This window comes from Taudactylus pleione, unplaced genomic scaffold, assembly GCF_031769625.1.
Source record: "Taudactylus pleione unplaced genomic scaffold, aTauple2 ptg000214l, whole genome shotgun sequence".
Classification (NCBI taxonomy): domain Eukaryota; kingdom Metazoa; phylum Chordata; class Amphibia; order Anura; family Myobatrachidae; genus Taudactylus; species Taudactylus pleione.
This window is the reverse complement of record NW_028284616.1, coordinates 3545514-3561385: the sequence shown is the minus strand read 5'-3', so window position 1 is coordinate 3561385 and position 15872 is coordinate 3545514.

Here is a 15872-nt window from a genome sequence, read left to right as displayed (position 1 = left end):
CAGCGGTTTCTAAATGACAGCCCTGTTCTATTCTAAAATATGCTTTGGCCTTAGTAAATCTGCAGATAGCCAAACCGCCAGGGTTTAGAACCCGTTGCTAAGTAAATTTTGCCCAGAGGGTGAATACCATCTGTGCATTAGACTCTCTGCTCCACTGGGGCAAGTACTGATGTGAATTAATACATATTCTTTGTTAAGCCCTGTATAATATGGTGGCATGTATACATAAAATTTAATAATGTCTAATGTGACCTGTTTTCCTCCAATTAAAGATAGAACAGCCTCACTAAAACAAGAGTAAGGGTGGTAGCTTTCCTCAAAGAAATAGAGCTGTTTTTATACAGATTTGTCCATATACATTTTTTCTGCAGTCACACTAAAAAGACCCTATCAGGGCGCCGGGTCCCGTGAGCAGGGCCGCAACCCCTTGGTGCCTAAACCTAACCGTCCCCCATTAGTTCCTAACCCTAAAATAATATTGATGCCACTATAGCTTATCAGTGGAGCACTGCTTCTTCCTATTGAAACACTGTTTTCAGTTCTCTGTGAGCTAAAGTGGCACCTATATAATTAATATTTTTTGGAAACATTAAAAATAAACAAAAATGCATTCAAAGAAATGCTTTATTCAAAGAATAAAGTATTTTTTTTCTAAATTAACACTTCTCTTCTGTTGACCAACATGGGTTATCACTGGCAGTAACCCTATTAATATAAAGAAAAACACCCAAAGAACAAGAATTTTTGTTCTTTGAGAAATCAGTCTGTGTATTCAGGCCCGTAGAGAGCCAGTTCGGGCTCCGGTTATTTTCGGGGGGCATAACCTATATGTGGGAGGCATGGCCTCGCCCCCTTTAGGTAAAAAAAAAAATCAAAGCATGCTGGAGAGGGGAATGCTGAGAGCCCCTAAGCCAGAGGGCAAATCCAGGGGTGAGGTGGAGTGATCAGTGTGAATGCTTCCCCCCACCCCCGCACAGGCAGAGGAGCCTCCCTAGCCCCATTGCACCCCAGCACACAGCAGTGTGTGCTGAGCTGGGGAGAGGGGCAGCTGACAGGTAAGAAGGAGGGTGGCGGACCCGAGCTCCTCCAACAAACCTGGGTAATTAGTACCCACCACTCTCTTGGCGCCCGTGTGTGTAATATACCTAAAACCACCTTTTAATTATGAATTAAGCTCACGGGACAGTACAGGGTAAGAGCTCGCCCAGGCTAAAGTTTGCCAGGAAACCTCTGCCTTGCATTTTTCTGCTGAGATCTGCTTAGATACTGTGGAGAAGTTTTCAGGTACTGATTTCCTTTCAGCAGAAAAAATGCTCTGATGTTTGAAATGCTTATTTGTTGTTTTTATGCTGAGTAAAAATCTTCTTAGGGTACTACTTAGAGATAGCTTTTCTGGGCAATTTTATTTGCATGGCAGGAACTTCAGGCAATGCCCCACTCATTGGCTTTTTAAAGTATGACAGGATTGTGCCGACACATCCACTTACTAACTCTTTTGCAATGTTTAGCTTCTGCAATGCAGGATAGTTCTGGTCAATGTTAAGCATTATAGCGATAACATCACTAAAACAACAGTGATATTGCCCTGTTTGCCCGATATTGAAGCATGTATGATCCAAATAATCCCCATAACCAATATTAATGTAATCAAAATAGACTGAATCATTATTGGACATGATGGTGAATGCAATCAGAAAATGGCTGCAGATGACCTCTATTTGCCTTTGCTGTGGTCATCATTCACCTGCACAAACAACTTATTGGACCCACTTCAGTCCGGCTTTCATTCCCAACACTCCACAGAGACAGCACTGACTAAGGTAGTACAGGTTGAGTCTCCCATATCCAAATATTCCGAAATACGGAATAATTTTGGCATGACTGAGATAGTGAAACCTTTGATTTTTGATGGTTCAATGTACACAAACTTTGTCTAAGGCACAAATTATTACAAATATTGTATAAAATCACCTTCAGGCTGTGTGTATAAGGTATATATGAAACATAAATGAATTTCATGTATGTACACAAACTTTGCTTGAGCCACAAAATGATTGAAAATATTGTATAAAATGACCTGCAGGCTGTGTGTATAAGGTGTATATAACACATAAATGCATTCTGTGTGTATATTTGGGTCTCATTCACAAGATATTTCATTAAGATATGCAATTATTCCAAAATACGGAATATTCCGTTATCCAAAATGCCCCTGGTCCCAAGCATTTTGGATATGGGAGACTCAACCTGTAAATGATCTGGTCACTGCCAAGGCTAAAGGCCATTACTCACTCCTAATTCTTCTAGATCTCTCTGCTGCTTTTGACACTGTTGACCACTCTCTCCTCATACAAACACTATAAGCCCTAGGTCTTAAGGACACAGCTCTTTCATGGTTCTCTTCCTACCTATCTGATCGCTCTTTTACTGTTAATTTTTCTGGCTCTGCCTCCTCTTCACTATCTCTATCAGTTGGAGTACCGCAAGGCTCTGTCTTGGGTCCCTTGTTATTCTCAATCTATACCACCTCTCTTGGCAAACTAATCCGCTCTTTTGGATTTCAGTACCATTTGTATGCAGATGATACTCAAATCTACCTATCCTCCCCAGATTTATCACCATCTGTATTGGTCCGTGTCACTGAATGTCTTTCTGCCATTTCATCTTGGATGTCATCTCGCCACCTGAAACTTAATATTTCTAAAACAGAATTAATTATATTTCCACCGGCCAAGAACAGTTACCAACCTGATCTCTCGATCACGGTTGATAACTCGACAATCCATCCTGCTCCACAAGCTCGCTGCCTAGGTGTCGTCCTTGACTCTGAACTATCTTTTGTTCCCCACATTCAATCTGTTTCAAAATCATGTTACATACATCTAAAAAACATATCCAAAATTCAACCATATCTCACACAAGACACTGCAAAAACAATCCATTATTAATGCAGCTGCAAGGCTTATCTTCCTTGCCAAACGTTCATCGTCTGCTGCCCCGCTCTGTCAGTCCCTCCATTGGTTGCCGGTCTTCTACCGTATTCAATACAAAATACTTTTACTTACACATAAGGCCATTAACCAAACCACACCAACATACATCTCTTCACTCATCTGCTATGCAGTAAGTGCATGTTACTTTTGCACTGTGCAGAACCAACCGGAACACATATTACTCAGTCTCGAAGAGATCTCCCATCCACATACTGCTCATTACATCAACGCTTGTGTTGACCAGTGCACTGAAATGTGGGGAATGCCAGAAATCAAGATTCTTACAGTGATCACAGAAAATGGCAGCAATATGGTTGCTCCATTCAGACTGGAAGAAGAGGAACGAAGCTCTACAGACTCTAAAGAGGATGAGGAGAAAGAGGGAGAACATGAAAATGATGAGGCAAGGTTATACTATTAGAGTTATTAAATTTAAAATAAAAATACATTTTCAAAAATATTTTCATTAAAATAATAATGAAGTCCTATGTTTGTTTCTCAGTATGGAGACATTATAGAGTGGACACCCTGTTTTGCTCACACATTACAGTTAGTCGTCAACATGATCCACAAAGAAGTCTCTGTTGCACATTGCTTGGAAAAGGTGAAAGCAGTTGTCGAACAGTTTTGAAGGTGTTCAGTTGCAATAGAGAATCTTTGCCAGCTCTGCGGACTTACTCTATTTAAAGATTGTGTGACAAGATGGTCAAGTACATTTCAAATGGTTTTGCGCCTTTTTCAGGTGAAGGATTCTGTGGTTCAAGTTGCAAATGAGATGGGTTAAGATTGTCTCCTGCCAAATGAGTGAATGAGGTTAAATGCTGTCTGAGATCTCTTGTTGCCCTTTGCTGACCATACAAAAACTTTGATTGTGTCAGCCATGCTGGACTTCAATACTCATCTCTCCCAGTTCTCTTTGGTATCAGCTCATAGAGACCTGCGAGGACTGGCAGACAAAATGACAGTTAACCTGGAACAATGCTTCAGCTGCTTCCTATTCCCCAATGAGGCAACTAAGCTTGCTTTCTGTTGGGTCAACAATTGCTGAAGATGCACACCTTGAAAACACAGATGATGGAATCGATGAACTTTTGGATGAAGCAGAAAAATTTGTCCTCAATGCATCCACATCAACAACACAGAGGGAGGATGAGTTGAATAAAGATGATAGGGATTCATCAATGAAGGATGATGTTGAAGAGGTGTCCTCATTAAGATTAAAGCGACCACAATTTAGGTTTTTGTTCACCAAGTCGGCATCTTCACTGTCAAATCCACCCAAGGCCAGTACTCAACAGGAGATAAGAAAATACAAAGATGAGCTTTCATCTCAGAAGATCTCAGATTTTGAGTGTGGAATGAACTTTTGGTTAGCACAGAACTCAGTAGCATATGCGAGTTTGAAGCCTCTGGCCATAAATATACTTGCAGTGCCTGTGTGACAGGCTTTTGTTAGTGAGTGTTTAGTGTTATAGACAAGGGCCCATCACAACAGGGCAAGGGTCATCCTGAAGAGATGTGCTTTTCTGAAATAAAACCGAGACAAGTAAACTGTATTGTGTAAACTGTAGGTCAGGAAAATCACAGATTAGCTACATTTTATTATGGAGGGTACACACGGTCAGACTTGGAGACGATCAGATAACGATCGTTATCTGATCGTCCTGCATGTGTTGGATGTTCGATATCGAACATCCAACACATGCATCAAACCCCCAAATACTATAACGACCCGCGATCAACAATCTCGGGTCCCTACAGTAAACAGGCTAACCTGGTCGATATCGACCAAGTTGGCCTGCATGCACAGGCAATGATCGATATCAACCATCGTTTGAAGGGGCCAGAAACTGGTCGATTTGAACGATAACGATATATCGATATAGTTATCGTTCTCATTCAAATCGACCAGGGAAATCTGACCGTGTTTATGCAACATTACACTGATTTCCCTTATTTGCAGGTTCAGCAATTCGGCTGTAATCAGTCAGTTTGTATTTTTTAATACGGTCATTTATGCAGTTTTATCATAATGTGTACATACACTACTTTCTATTTTTGAAGTAGAGTTATTTTTTTTTTTAAAGAACATGTTTGTGTTCCAGATATTTGCAGAAAATAAATATGACCTGTGAAGGAAATATGATTGTGTATTGCGCTTGTTCTAATAAACTTAAGGCATTAATTTGTATATGATATATGGGAGGAGTACTACGGTAAGTCAGCCTACTGAGCCTAGGATTACTAAACACATAGTTACAGCATGCTGACTTCAAGTTCTCAATGGAATTTTAGAGAAAAGTTCTTCAGCATAATCCATTACAGCATCATTAAACTGTTTGCAAAAATTATGACTAAAACATTGACTAAAATAAAAAATAATGAGGCCCACTGACTAAATCAGTGGCTCCAATTGCATACTTCCTTGCTGGACTGGCATTCCAGGCAATCCTTGTCATGATGTTCCTCCTGCTGGACCAAATATCTTTCTCCCATTGAACCAATAAAGAGTACTACACATTCATATTTCATCAAAATGTGATCTCCCAAGAGAATGACCATTTATAATAAAAGAATACCAGCAAATTGTTCTAGTTTTCTATTTCCCAATTACTACCAAAGTCAAGTGGTGAAAGACCATTAAGCAGATGGATAGCCTCCATTTTGCACATTTTGCTCAAGAAGTGAACACATGGGGAGAGGGTACATACTATCTGGAGCATGCTGGCTATCAAGATCATGCATATCTACATGTTTTAACATGCCAGATCAATGCTTCCATGAAATAGAATATATTCTTTGGTAAACAATGCACCTTAAACATTGCTACTCAGTCAGTAAAATGTGAAAAAAAGAGAGGCATTGTCAGCATTTTGATTTGTCTACACATAAGTTCAACAAAGGAGAGGACTATGCTCTATATTAGAAACCACAGTATTTTATTGTAGAGATTCCCATCATAGAGGAGCCCGAAGAACATGGTATCAGCTTGGGTTATCTGTAGAAAAAAATAAATAGTGACAATGGAGTATTTAATCTACAATACCTGGCGCTTAATTGGAACAGAAAGCTAAATACTAATTTGTTATATATATATGTATATCATCTGCTATCAAGTAACAACATTGGTCTAGTTAGGCCCAAAGAAAAAAACCTTTTAAACAAGCTAATTAATTGTATAGTTGCTGCGCAAGGTGAATGACTAATTGCTCAATTTCTTTACAAAAATAGCTGTCTGCTCTCTGCTATAGTGCACAGAAGGCTGTTGTTATCATACAAATCTTGGTTTTATTAACATTACTAGCATATAAAAGAAAACAACAATAAAATATATAAAACTGCAAGGTTGACACAAATGTATCCAATTTGTGTATATATATATATATATATATATATATATATATCTCCTTTCATATAGCAGATAATTCTTGTATTTCCAGTTACTTTCATATGATACATCAGTATCAAAACAGAAAACTAAGGCCCTCATTCAAAGCCGTACGCTCTGAGCAGAGCACACGCTCTGAATGAGGGCCGCCCTCCATAAAAATGGAGCGTCCTCCTGGACGCTCGTATAGCTGTGGGTCACCACCCACAGCCTATACGAGCGTGCAGTTTGATGGCCGCGATGGTCTTGACCATCGCGACCATCGAAACTGCGAGCCGAAGCCTGCGGTTGAGGTTTTCAACTGCAAGGCCCGGAGTGATTTTGGCTCTATCAGAGCCAAAATCACTCCCACTGACATCACTAGTGATGTCAGTGGGCCGGCTTCTGACGGTAGGCGTTCCCTTGGGAACGCCCCCGTCAGGGAGGCACGCCCCCGGCACGCCCACCAAAGGGGGCGTGCTGTCAATCAACATCGACAGCACGCCCCCTTTGATCAGACACAACGAGCGAAGGAAAGTCCTTCGCTCGTCGCGTCTGGCGCATGCGCACGACGGAGCTCCTCCGTCGTGCGCATGCTCAGTGCAGACCATCGACCCACTTGCAAGCGGACAGCCGCTCGCGAGTGGGTCTGAATCAGGCCCTAAGTGTCTTTGTGCAAGTAATAGATTAATTCATTCAATAGTCTTGCTTCTGCAAGCGAGTATTACAAGTAAAAAAGAGAAACTGGCATCCCAGTTTCAAAAAATCATACAGCGTCCTTCTTATATAAATACCTCACATTCACTGACCGACTAGCGATGCAACTTTAGTAAACAGAGTCCGCGTGGCCACACTTATTTAAGTATACATACGGTATGGAAGGTCATATCATGCGATAGTCCGGCCTGAAATGCAAAGGTTGCAAGTCGGCTTGCATGTGAGCAGCAACTGCCGCTAAGTGCAGCTGACGTGACAGGGCTTGCTGGGCATTAAGTTCTCCAACTCCTCCAGCAATATAGCGATCTTTGATCCACATCAGACTCGCAACATGCAGACCACTTAGACAGGCATCTATTCAGGATTTCTGGAGGGAATAAAGTCAACACGTTTGATCCCGTAATGTGTCAGGACCTTTTTCAAGACTGGAGACACAGTTCCGTTTGTCTCCTTATATACCTCCAGGTTTTTCTTGATTATTGGATTAATTAATTACATCTGGGTTCTGTCTATCCCTTTAGTTTTTTCTGCTTAAATAGGGATGTGGATTGCATATCGCATATATACTTGTGTATAAACTGTACAGATCTTCTTTATACTTTCCTTTAAATCCACCAATACATATTAACTGTATAAAATATATAAAAAAAAATATATAAAGTAATTATAATACTAATAATAATGCTACTACAGGCTGAGTCTCCCATATCCAAAATGCTTGGGACCAAGGGTATTTTGGATATCGGAATATTCCGTATTTTGGATAATTGCACACTATATTGAAATGTCTTAGGAATAGGGCCCAATCTAAACACAGAATGCATTTATGATTCATATACACTTCATACACACAGCCTGAAGGTCATTTTATACAATATTTTCAATAATTTTGTGGCTCAAACAAAGTTTGTGTAGACACATGAAATTCATTTATATGTCATATACAAATTATACACACAGCCTATAGGTAATTTTATACTTTATTTTTTAATAATTTTGTGCCTTAAACAAAGTTTGTGTACATTGAACCATCAAAAATCAAAGGTTTCACTATCTCAGTCATGCTAAAAATATTCCGTATTTCGGAATATTTGGATATGGGAGACTCAATAATCCATTATCTTCCTCACTATTTAATACATAATAAATTGTAATTAGACAAAATAAGCCTCCCGTGCTCATTAAAATAAATCTATACCTTTATGCATATGACAGAAGTCTATAACAAGATGTTTATCAGTATGACTACACAATTCTTTGCACCATACTATTAAATTAACCCTATATAGGGCAATATAAGCTTGTAAAAAATGCACATAAGCAAGAATTATATAAAAGAGTCCAAAAATGAGAATGAAAACTCATATGTCACAACATTATTTGTATATATTTCTATAATCCTGCAAGGGTCCTTAACCTAGTCTACAGGGCATGGTTATTTATATATATAAATGCTTCACAGTGGGAACCACACATGCAGAAACCATCCGCTTACCTTCTCTGCGTCTCACAACCTACTGTAGATTTTAATATGTAATGGGCTAGCTGGATGTGATGTTCTGCTACCTATAATTTAGGGAATACATCCCATATTTTAGTCTTCACCTCCTGATGCACAAGGCTGCCTCTGTCCAAATGCGGCGACCGAAGTCCCTCGCACCAGGACAGGACCAACCATAGTGCCCAGGAGGGAGAAAGATGGAGGGGAGGGGATGAGGTATTGGAGACAAAATGAAAGGAAAAACAAATAACTGATCATTCTTCATCAGTTTAATCTAATGACATATAGTCAAGTGCTTCTTTTAACCCATTTGGACTGAGGGTATCCAATTTGAAAATCCACGCTGCCTCTCCTATACATAATTGGCGAAACCTATTTCCACCCCTTTTTGTCTTTCCAAAATGTTCCACTGCTACAATCGTCAGACCTTTAGGGTCACTATTATGATGTTGAGAGAAATGACGTGATACATTGTGTGTATGTACTTTGTTGATAATATTCCGTCGGTGCTCACTAAATCTACTTTTTATGGACCTAGTGGTCCTCCCCACGTACTGTAAGGAGCATGGACATTGAAGTACAGTGTATGGATTCACAATTCATAAATTGTTTAATTGGAAAAACTGTTCCATTCACAGTAGAAACCACATTACACATTTTATTAAGCATATATTTACATGTTAAACAGATTAATTTATTACACCGATAGTTCCCTATAGGCTTAGATGGTAACCAAGTATTTCTCGGATCTGATCTTTCTGTTTTTAATTCACTCGGCGCTAATAAATTTTTTAGGTTTGTGTTCTTTTTAAAAGTAATTCTACGTTTCTCCTAAATACAATCTTTTAATATAGGGTCCTGTAACAAAATTGGAAAATTATTTTATATAATTCTCTTAATCCTATTTGATTTTGCATTGTATCTAGAGACAAAAGTCACACTTTAAGTTTTATTTTTCTTTAGGTAATCTGCTGTTATTCTCATATCTTGTTTATTAATAAGATATCTTCTGTTAATAGATTTGCCATATTGTTTGGCATTTTCAAGGTCATATTCTGGGTAACCCCTTCTTCTAAAACGTGTCATAATTTCCTCCATTTGGTTATTAAAATCTTCATCCCCAGCACAATTCCATCTTAATATTATAATTTTTGTAAAGAAATTGAGCAATTAATTATTCACCTTGCGCAGTAACTATACAATTAATTAGCTTGTATAAAATAAATGGGTTATATGTAGGACAAATCTCTTATACATCTCTGTAGGACAAATCACGGGGATGATAAGAGCACTGCTCTTATCATCCCCGTTCTGGTCACTGTGCAGTTTTTTCCTCTGGCTGCTCAGGTTCTCTTATTATCTCTGTTTTGTACAAGCTCCAGAGTGAGGACAGAGAATGTGATCTGCCAGAGCCCAGGACAACACATGCAGTGACCTGTGCAAGTAGTTCCAACTGGGGGTATATCAGACCACACAGTAAATACCACAAGCACTGTGTCTGGGCATCTATGAGATATGTTTGTGCGAAACTGGAGTTCAGACTACAACCACACGATGCACTCTAGACATAGCGGATTGTGAGGCATTACAGGAGAAATTTTGAAAGGCAAATACTCCCCATCTCTTATGTGTTTTTCACAGGAAGTGACTGCTGGTAAGTTTTAAACCATGTGCCTAAATAAACTGGCTTGTTGCAAGTGATGGTTGCCATGGTATTTAGCTTCACTCAGCATTTCTGTTTGCTTATGCTTATGACGTGCATTACTCAGCTTCTTATGGACATGCTCCTTGTGTAATCCCTTGGATATATTAGGTGATTCCTGTGTTTGAACACACGAGGTGACTTTGACCATCCCACTGCTTGCTCCCTTTAGCTTTGATGTGTCTGCTCCATGTAACAAACCCTGCTTCCTGACTACTCTCTAGCCTACACTAGGAACCAACTCAGAGGGCAAAATTTACTAAACGGTGGATTCTAAACCCCGGTGGTTTGGTGGCGGGTTCTAAACACTGGGGGTTTGGTGGCAGTTTAGCAGCGGTTTCTAAATGACAGCCCTGTTCTATTCTAAAATATGCTTTGGCCTTAGTAAATCTGCAGATAGCCAAACCGCCAGGGTTTAGAACCCGTTGCTAAGTAAATTTTGCCCAGAGGGTGAATACCATCTGTGCATTAGACTCTCTGCTCCACTGGGGCAAGTACTGATGTGAATTAATACATATTCTTTGTTAAGCCCTGTATAATATGGTGGCATGTATAAATAAAATTTAATAATGTCTAATGTGACCTGTTTTCCTCCAATTAAAGATAGAACAGCCTCACTAAAACAAGAGTAAGGGTGGTAGCTTTCCTCAAAGAAATAGAGCTGTTTTTATACAGATTTGTCCATATACATTTTTTCTGCAGTCACACTAAAAAGACCCTATCAGGGCGCCGGGTCCCGTGAGCAGGGCCGCAACCCCTTGGTGCCTAAACCTAACCGTCCCCCATTAGTTCCTAACCCTAAAATAATATTGATGCCACTATAGCTTATCAGTGGAGCACTGCTTCTTCCTATTGAAACACTGTTTTCAGTTCTCTGTGAGCTAAAGTGGCACCTATATAATTAATATTTTTTGGAAACATTAAAAATAAACAAAAATGCATTCAAAGAAATGCTTTATTCAAAGAATAAAGTATTTTTTTTCTAAATTAACACTTCTCTTCTGTTGACCAACATGGGTTATCACTGGCAGTAACCCTATTAATATAAAGAAAAACACCCAAAGAACAAGAATTTTTGTTCTTTGAGAAATCAGTCTGTGTATTCAGGCCCGTAGAGAGCCAGTTCGGGCTCCGGTTATTTTCGGGGGGCATAACCTATATGTGGGAGGCATGGCCTCGCCCCCTTTAGGTAAAAAAAAAATCAAAGCATGCTGGAGAGGGGAATGCTGAGAGCCCCTAAGCCAGAGGGCAAATCCAGGGGTGAGGTGGAGTGATCAGTGTGAATGCTTCCCCCCACCCCCGCACAGGCAGAGGAGCCTCCCTAGCCCCATTGCACCCCAGCACACAGCAGTGTGTGCTGAGCTGGGGAGAGGGGCAGCTGACAGGTAAGAAGGAGGGTGGCGGACCCGAGCTCCTCCAACAAACCTGGGTAATTAGTACCCACCACTCTCTTGGCGCCCGTGTGTGTAATATACCTAAAACCACCTTTGAATTATGAATTAAGCTCACGGGACAGTACAGGGTAAGAGCTCGCCCAGGCTAAAGTTTGCCAGGAAACCTCTGCCTTGCATTTTTCTGCTGAGATCTGCTTAGATACTGTGGAGAAGTTTTCAGGTACTGATTTCCTTTCAGCAGAAAAAATGCTCTGATGTTTGAAATGCTTATTTGTTGTTTTTATGCTGAGTAAAAATCTTCTTAGGGTACTACTTAGAGATAGCTTTTCTGGGCAATTTTATTTGCATGGCAGGAACTTCAGGCAATGCCCCACTCATTGGCTTTTTAAAGTATGACAGGATTGTGCCGACACATCCACTTACTAACTCTTTTGCAATGTTTAGCTTCTGCAATGCAGGATAGTTCTGGTCAATGTTAAGCATTATAGCGATAACATCACTAAAACAACAGTGATATTGCCCTGTTTGCCCGATATTGAAGCATGTATGATCCAAATAATCCCCATAACCAATATTAATGTAATCAAAATAGACTGAATCATTATTGGACATGATGGTGAATGCAATCAGAAAATGGCTGCAGATGACCTCTATTTGCCTTTGCTGTGGTCATCATTCACCTGCACAAACAACTTATTGGACCCACTTCAGTCCGGCTTTCATTCCCAACACTCCACAGAGACAGCACTGACTAAGGTAGTACAGGTTGAGTCTCCCATATCCAAATATTCCGAAATACGGAATAATTTTGGCATGACTGAGATAGTGAAACCTTTGATTTTTGATGGTTCAATGTACACAAACTTTGTCTAAGGCACAAATTATTACAAATATTGTATAAAATCACCTTCAGGCTGTGTGTATAAGGTATATATGAAACATAAATGAATTTCATGTATGTACACAAACTTTGCTTGAGCCACAAAATGATTGAAAATATTGTATAAAATGACCTGCAGGCTGTGTGTATAAGGTGTATATAACACATAAATGCATTCTGTGTGTATATTTGGGTCTCATTCACAAGATATTTCATTAAGATATGCAATTATTCCAAAATACGGAATATTCCGTTATCCAAAATGCCCCTGGTCCCAAGCATTTTGGATATGGGAGACTCAACCTGTAAATGATCTGGTCACTGCCAAGGCTAAAGGCCATTACTCACTCCTAATTCTTCTAGATCTCTCTGCTGCTTTTGACACTGTTGACCACTCTCTCCTCATACAAACACTATAAGCCCTAGGTCTTAAGGACACAGCTCTTTCATGGTTCTCTTCCTACCTATCTGATCGCTCTTTTACTGTTAATTTTTCTGGCTCTGCCTCCTCTTCACTATCTCTATCAGTTGGAGTACCGCAAGGCTCTGTCTTGGGTCCCTTGTTATTCTCAATCTATACCACCTCTCTTGGCAAACTAATCCGCTCTTTTGGATTTCAGTACCATTTGTATGCAGATGATACTCAAATCTACCTATCCTCCCCAGATTTATCACCATCTGTATTGGTCCGTGTCACTGAATGTCTTTCTGCCATTTCATCTTGGATGTCATCTCGCCACCTGAAACTTAATATTTCTAAAACAGAATTAATTATATTTCCACCGGCCAAGAACAGTTACCAACCTGATCTCTCGATCACGGTTGATAACTCGACAATCCATCCTGCTCCACAAGCTCGCTGCCTAGGTGTCGTCCTTGACTCTGAACTATCTTTTGTTCCCCACATTCAATCTGTTTCAAAATCATGTTACATACATCTAAAAAACATATCCAAAATTCAACCATATCTCACACAAGACACTGCAAAAACAATCCATTATTAATGCAGCTGCAAGGCTTATCTTCCTTGCCAAACGTTCATCGTCTGCTGCCCCGCTCTGTCAGTCCCTCCATTGGTTGCCGGTCTTCTACCGTATTCAATACAAAATACTTTTACTTACACATAAGGCCATTAACCAAACCACACCAACATACATCTCTTCACTCATCTCAAAATATCTCCCAACCTGACCTCTCCGCTCAGCACAAGATCTGCGTCTCATCCCTTGCATTACTTGCTCCCATTCACGGTTACAGGACTTTCTTCGGGCAGCACCCACTCTATGGAATGCCTTACCAAGCACAATAAGACTTACATCTAGTCTCCAATCCTTCAAGCGTTCCCTGAAAACCCACCTCTTCAGGCAAGCTTATCAGATTCCAGACCCGCCCACATAACCTTCATAGCTTCCATGTCTAATTACATCCCCTTTCACAGTCCACACATAACCTCACACACTGTCTTTCTTTCACATCCTCCTGACATTTTGGCCAACATTCCTGTGTGACTGGATCATGCAGCCCACCAAGAAACTCTGCAGTCTGGCTGGACCAAATTGCAATATATAGCACCTATCCTTGTGTATCAGTACCTATTTCCTTATAGATTGTAAGTTTGTGAGCAGGGCCTTCCTACCTATATATCTGTCTGTTATTACCCAGTTTTGTTCTATTAATGTTCCAATTGTAAAGCGCAATGGAATATGCTAAGCTATATAAGAAACTGTAAATAAATAATAAAATAAAACTAACATGCCCTAGTGATGCCAGAAGACAACCAGCTGCTCAGCAGGAGTTCCCAGCAGCTGGAAGCCACTTAGCCAAATTAGGCTCTGATCAGTGAGATGCAGTGCCATAACATGTGTGGCAAGAAGGAGATTTTCAAGCTAAATTTCCCTAAAGAGAAGAAGCCAATCCTATAGGATAATAGAGAAAAACACAGATGTGGAAGCGCTAAAATTGGTCAGTGAGACAGGCAGTATAGTAATAAAGATAAATTTAAATGACCTCGTATTTTTAACATTTAAACCATGTAATGCAAAAGAGAGTTAAAATAAGGAATGTTCTATGTGAGATCAGCAGATAAAATATACCATTAAAAACATATAAGGAAAATAACATAAAAACCATCAATGAATGAAAATAGCAGAGGTAAATAAGCTGTGCTCTAATAGAATCATTTATAAAGTCTCATGACGATTACCCCTAATAGATCTGGGGTGCAGTAAAAAGTGATAATAATATAGTCTTGCACTAGTAAGTCCTTAAGTACTCCAAATAGGGTAAGAGGTAACTGCATGCAGTAATAAAATATATATATTGTCTCAAGATTCCAGTAGTAAATAGTTATAGCTGAAAAAGTGTCAGAATGAACAAGGGTAGAAAACTCCAGTGGCTTACCTGTTTGGTGAGAAATACAGCTCGGATGCTGAGTAATAAAAGAGCCGAAGTGATGTGTCCGCTCGTGGGTCCCGGACAGCCTCTCTGTGGGCTGATGATGGCTAGGTGGCTGAGGTCAGCAGGTCCTGTGGTGGGACAATGCGGATGAAAGCACCTAGCTGACCACCGGAGGTAGCTACTCAGTGAGTGGGAGGCGGCTAAGTGTCCGGAGTCAGCGTGTCTGGATCAGAGCACCTGCCGGGGACAGCTAAACGTAGGCTAAATAGACTGGATGACTGTGATCAGCAGGTCCTGTAGTGGAAGAGAGCAAGTGGGAGAAGCAAACGCGTTTCTCAACTTCGTGAACTGGCCATTTCCTCAGAGGTATGCATTCCCACTTGAATGACTCAATAATATATCTCCAGATGGTAATAATGAGCTGTTGCAGGTGAGAGCCACAGAAGTTACAAATTCGGTTAAGAGTAGCATTATGTAGCAGCTAATTTGTAAGAAGTGTCTACATTCAACGTGTTTTAACAAACTCATATATTGCACTTGGTTAAATAAATAATATTATTATAATAAATGTAATACAAAAAAATATATATATAAATGCACTTCTGAATATAAACATATAAGATGCACATGAAAATAATACTTTCTTATCCAGTTCTTTGGGGGTCTGCCTATCCCCTTAGTGGTGAGCTGCATTTAGATTTATCATTATCAGTTTTTCTTTTCTTGGAGCGCCCTTATCTGTTTTTTTTGTCTATAGGATAATAGACTTCTGGATAACAATATTTACATTGCACTTGTGAGAGTTTTCATGCAGAAGTCAATTCTTTTGGACTGGCTTTTTCAGGATACGGATTCATTATAAATATATATGAGCTGCTTCCACCTTGAACCCTGGCCAGTGGCGTAACTAGGGCAGGGCGA